Source organism: Lissotriton helveticus, chromosome 2_1 (genome assembly GCF_964261635.1).
Source record: "Lissotriton helveticus chromosome 2_1, aLisHel1.1, whole genome shotgun sequence".
In the NCBI taxonomy this organism is placed as follows: domain Eukaryota; kingdom Metazoa; phylum Chordata; class Amphibia; order Caudata; family Salamandridae; genus Lissotriton; species Lissotriton helveticus.
This window is the reverse complement of record NC_136059.1, coordinates 35,669,995-35,675,994: the sequence shown is the minus strand read 5'-3', so window position 1 is coordinate 35,675,994 and position 6,000 is coordinate 35,669,995.

Sequence of the window (6,000 nt, the reverse complement as noted above, 5' to 3'; positions counted from 1 at the left end):
AGCGCGGAGATACCCCTTCGGGGGTCGAATCAGGCGCTATATAAGAATATAAATAAATAAATAAATAAATTGCCAAACTGTAGTTATAGAAGCTCCCCCAATAACATCCATAGAACCGCGTCAAGAGCGCGATATATTCCAATTTGTTGTGGAAGCTTCTCCTCTAGTTCTAGTTCTGGCAAATGCCCATCCTCTGACACCTAGACAGGTAGAGTCAACATCCTCTCTGATCGACAAAGCGCTGCATTGGTTGACTAAAAACATGAAGATATCTCCCTGGGGAAAACAGCAGTTAGCAGGGGAAATCATCATGGCTAGAAGGGTAGCATGGCTTGGGGATTACCCGAAAAAATGTAAGGGCGACTGTATAGCCTTGAATTTTTCGAGACCCGAGGTACTCCCAAACATACTGGCAAACTTATTCCCCCCACAACGCAGGGATTCTGACATGATCCCACTAACTCTCGACTTTTTCTACAGAAGGAGATGGAGTATAGCGAATTTTAGTAGATCTTGGCCGAAACGGGCCCCTGTGTTAGGTACACTGGGGAGGGGTGTCCAAACTAGGGATGGAGGTATCAGTTTGGAAAATCGGTTTGGGGTTCTGCCCGATCTGAATGAATGTGATTGACTCCTGAGGGCTGACAGATCTGTAGATATGGTAGTAACAGAGATTGGCAGAAAGCATGGTCCTAAGGATTGGAGTCGGTCACTAACTAACATGGCCCCTAGACCTCGTACAATCCCACTGGAGAGATCCCACCCCACAGGGCAGCCTATAGAGAGCAGGAATCTTGGACAACTAATTTGCTCGGATCCATTTGGGGAATATGATTGCCCTGAATCAGACAGGATCCAGTCAGAGAAGTACTGCCTTATGCCCATAAACATAGAATATCAACCAGTGATTGAGGGCGTGACCCCAGTAGCTAAAATCTCGCAGGATTCATCTTGCATCTTACAAGGTGAGGCAGGGCTGGCTTTTCTTTCATGGAACCTTGCTGGAATCGATAATAAGATAACATCCCCTGAATGGTGTAGTTTTGTTGACCAGTATGACATCATCCTCTTTCAGGAATCCTGGTCAACGGTTCCAGTCTATCGCCTGGGGTTCCTCAATTTTCATGTTCCAGCCACCAAAAAATCTAAAGGTCGTCCTGCTGGAGGTTTGATTATTTGGGTCCGCCATGCCCTATGCTGTAAGGTGCAACAAATTAGTTCTCCATCGAACGACATTCTGTCAGTTAAAATCACGTGGGAAAATGGTCAAGGGGTGGCTATTTACAACATTTATGCAAGGGGGACACCGGGGGGACAAACATCTGAGGTAATCTCAGCTCTTGATCAGCAGCTCGAGGCCCTCCCAATACAGTTGTCTACTATAGTAGGGGGAGATTTTAACACTACTTTTGAACCTCTTGGACAAGAGGATCAGTTTCTCGCTGCTGAGGAGGACAGTAAATGGGGTGTTCCCCAGCTTGAATTACCTGCCGTAAAAAGATGGTCAGCCGTAGCTATACAGCTTAAGGCCCTATGCTTAGTGAGAGGGCTTAGAGCAGCAAACGGACGCACTCTGTCCGATCGCATGGGAGAAAATACATTCGATAATGGTAGGCATTCTAGTCGCATAGATTACATCCTGGTGGATATAAGAGGGTGGCACAGTCTGATAGATATGACTGTTAAAACTAGGATGGAAAGTGACCACAACCCACTTTGTATGGACTACCAAGTACAGTTGGGGACTAAAGAACCGAAACCGGGGTGTGGGAAGGTCACCCTGGATATCGTTGCCTCCAATAACATGCGTCACATTAAATGGGGTAGTTTTATTGAGAATCCTGAGAAATTGGAGGTCCTAAAAAACATGGTTGTCGAAGAAGTGGCTAATTTAAATACTCACATTAATAAGCTAGACTTTCCCCAAATAATGTTTGAGGCACACATCCACTTTTTCGCAAAACTCCAACTAATTTTTAGGAAAACCATAAAACCAGATAAGGGAAACAAAAAACAACCCAAGGAGGGGTGGTATAACAATGCATGTAACTTAGCCCGCCAAAACTTGAGCATAGAAATAAGGTGTAGGAATCCAACAGGAGTGAGAAAGGCAAGGGAGAACTACAGGCTAGCCCAGAAGGTAGCAAAAAAACAGTGGGATGAGGAACAATGGTGTGATTTGAAATCAGTTTGTGGAGCAAAGGATTCAAAACAATTTTGGGCCATCGTGAAATGGGATAGAGGAGGTGTAGCTGAAGCCCCCCAAAACAATGTTGCCAAACAACAATGGGTAGATTTCTTCAGACCACAATATGCTCGTAATCGAACTGAAAAAGACTGCCCACTACCCCCAACTATTTTTTAACAAAGTCAGCTTTTCACAACTAAAGACGTTAGTATAGCGCTAGATTGCGTGACCGGGGGAAGAGCCCCAGGCATGGATGGTATCCCCACTGATGTGTTTTTAAGTGATAGATCATCTTGGTGCCAGTATTTTGAGTGTTTAGCTAACTGTGGCTAGGGGTGCGCCAATCCCACCCTCATGGAAAGGCGCTGAAATAATTCCGGTTTTTAAAAAGGGTGACAAATCTCTACCCAGCAACTATAGACCCATTAGTCTTATAGACTCCGCCCAAAAACTTATGGGTCGTTTAGTGCAAAACAAATTGCAAACATGGATAGAAGAACATAACATTTTGTCCCCATATCAAGCTGGCTTTCGGCCATGTACTAGTTCAATTGGCCAGGTCTTTTATTTTATAGCACTTTATTGGAGGAACGTGGCCTTAACTAAGGGGACACTTTATGCGGTCTTTGTAGACCTGAAATCGGCTTTCGATTTAGTCCCCCGTTCCAAACTTTGGAGGGTTCTCGCTGAGTCAGGGATATCCCCGGAGCTATTGACTCTTCTCGTCCGCCTGCATGAGAACAACTATGCCAGAATCAGATGGGGGGTACAGGGTGAGGTGACCGACTCATTTCCTGTCGAGCGCGGTGTTCGGCAGGGGTGCGTACTGGCACCCACGCTGTTTTCATTATACATCAACGGCATAGTGGATCATCTTAACCATTCCCCCACTGATGCCCCCATTTTGGTGGGGGCCCGCGTGCCTGTTCTCATGTTTGCGGACGACACGTTGATTGTTTCCCGGACCCCGAGTGGGCTCCAGAAGGCTGTGAATGCGTTCGGAGAATTTTGTCAACTGCGTGGACTTGAGATAAACACCTCAAAAACCAAGTTCATGTCCCTGAGTCAGCGGAAAACCTTCAAAGGTTCAATTAATTTTAATGGAACTCCATTAGAGCAGGTAGAGGCATTTACGTATCTGGGAAAATCTCTCCAGAGTAACATGGGCTGGAAAAGTCATATTGATATGGCTGTTTTTAAATTTCACCAGCTTGCGGGTGCCTTAGCTACAAAGCACAGAGCTTCCTTTACTAAGCTAATTACACCTGCCCTAGAGATCTATAACATGAAGGTCATAAGTGCCTCTCTGTATGGTTCAGAACTGTGGGGATTTAATTATTTGAACCAACTAACAATGGCGGAGAATACATTTCTACGCTGTTTGGTCGGGGTCCCCCAAAGTACTCCTACCATCCCGCTTTTATATGATCTCGGCAGGAAAAAAATTGAGGATATAGTACGGCTACAGCCTCTAATATATTGGAGGTGTATCTGGACAACTCCAGAACTAGTTCACTACGCCCTTGCACTAAAGGACATCATTAGGGCAGATCGCTTTCATTCTAACCATTGGCTTAAAGAGATAAGGGGCTTATTAACAAAGTTGGAGCTTGACCACCTATGGGAAGATACAGACGTCTCAAGGTTCCCATCAAAAATAACTAAGCATGGGCGTAAAATCCGTTCCGCTCGCGGATTTTCAGCAAATTCGCAATCCGCGAACTCTTGCGAACTTGCCGAAAATTCGTAAAATCCGTGCGAAGCGGATTTTTTGCTTGGTCGCACTTGCCAACTAGAATACTATACAATTTCGCGGGAGTAAACACTTGCGAACACGTAGATGCCGGGGCAGCGACAATCTCGCAATTGCGAGATTGCAAAATTTGCAATTTCGCACAAGAAATCCACCAGCAGGCAGCATAAACCTTGAAAATTATGATTTTTATCAAAATAACTCCTCAGGTTCACATTTGCCTGCACTTTTTCTTTGCAAGGAGTCCATTTTGGTGGGGGGGTGGGAGGAAGGAAGCGCCCCACAGTCTCCAACTTCCTGTTCCTGTCCAGCAGGCTCCTCCCAGTGCTTTCTTCATGTGCTGGTCACTTTGATTTGGATCTTGACCTGGAAGGATTACTTTTTTGTGGATGCTGCTGGATATTTGGATTTTTGCAAAACTGAAAGCACTCAGCAGGTGCAAAAGTTCAATCTTATCATTAGTAACCATTCCCTGTAGTGCTTCCTGAGGGGCCCCTTCAGAGTTAATTTGCCTACTTGCAACTATTCTATGACCCTGCTCTGACCCTCACAGCAGGCTCAGAGAATAGCTACAAGTATACAACAAAGGTCCTGTTAAAAAAATTACACTGCAACAGAAAGCAATTACAGACAAAACTGAAAGCACTCAGCAGGTGCAAAAGTTCAATCTTATCATTAGTAACCATTCCCTGTAGGGCCCCTTCAGAGTTCAGTTGCTTACTTGCAACTATTCTATGACCCTGCTATGACCCTCACAGCAGGCTCAGAGAATAGCTACAAGTAGGCCACAAAGGTCCTGTGAAAAAAAGTTGCACTGCAACAGAAAGCAAACTACAGATAAGGAAGCAGGTGCCAGCCAGACTGGAAGTTTAAACTCAGTGACACATTAATCAACCCCAAATTAATTCATGTCAGTTGAAGCAGGGCAGGTGTGCTTGCTTTTTTCACCCCCATAATCTACAGTGATAAACCAACCAGAGGGTGGCAGTGATGTACCAGAGAGTGGCATGGGTGTACCAGAGGGTGGCAGTGGTGAAACAGAGGGTGCTGTGAACCTGTGATGATGAACCAGACGTAGAAACAACATAGTCGCGGCCGTTGCGAGCCGACAAGTAAGTTCGCAATTGCGAACTGGTACACAACCCTCGCGAACTGGCAGAAACCCTTGTGAACACAAAAAAACCAAAATCCACAAATTCGCGAGAGTTTGCGGATTTTGCGGATTGCGAATCCGTAAATACGCAAGTTCGCGGATTGCCAATTCGCAAAATCCGCCCATGCTTAAAAATAACTCTGAAAAAAAAGTATTGGGAAATGATTTGGATGTCCGCCCATAGTACCTGTGTAAACACTAATTTAACAGGACGGTTTCTTGATTTTAAACCTCGCCCACTCTGTGAGGCTTATTGGGATAACATAGAGGCTCCGCTTGACCTAAAGCTGTATTTCCAGTTTAGAACTGGAACTCTACCTGTAAAAGCTTTCAGCTATAAGTGGTCAGCAATTCGGGATGACAAATGTCATAACTGCAAAGATTTTTATTGAGAACGTATCCCACATGCTGTTTGTATGTCCCCTTTATATAAGCCCTTGCCGTAAGTGGCTAAAACCAACATGTATCAATTTGGGCACCCGGAGACATATTGAGGCTCTAAGGATACTGGAGACAGATTGCTCACCCTGTATAGCGATTGCTGTTGCTAAATTTTTAAGGTGGGCTTGGATTATGCGCACTCACACTTTAAACTCTATAGAAGTTAGCTAATGAACTCTAAGACACCTAAAATATATGATTGATCTTGTCTTATGTATAATTTTAGTTGTTTTAAAACATTCTCCTAAAAAAATGTGTTTTTTAATTCTTAAACGACAGCTATAAAGATTTAATAACTTTTTAACATTGTATCTTTTATTGCTATTTAGTATTTATAATGTTTGTGATAGGATGTATAATTTGCTTTTATGACATGCTGTCGAATAAAGCTTTTGAAATTGATTGTATCTGTGCGAGAGTGAGGTGAGCAGTGTTTCATTTGTAAAAAAAGAAGTGCCTAGGCTC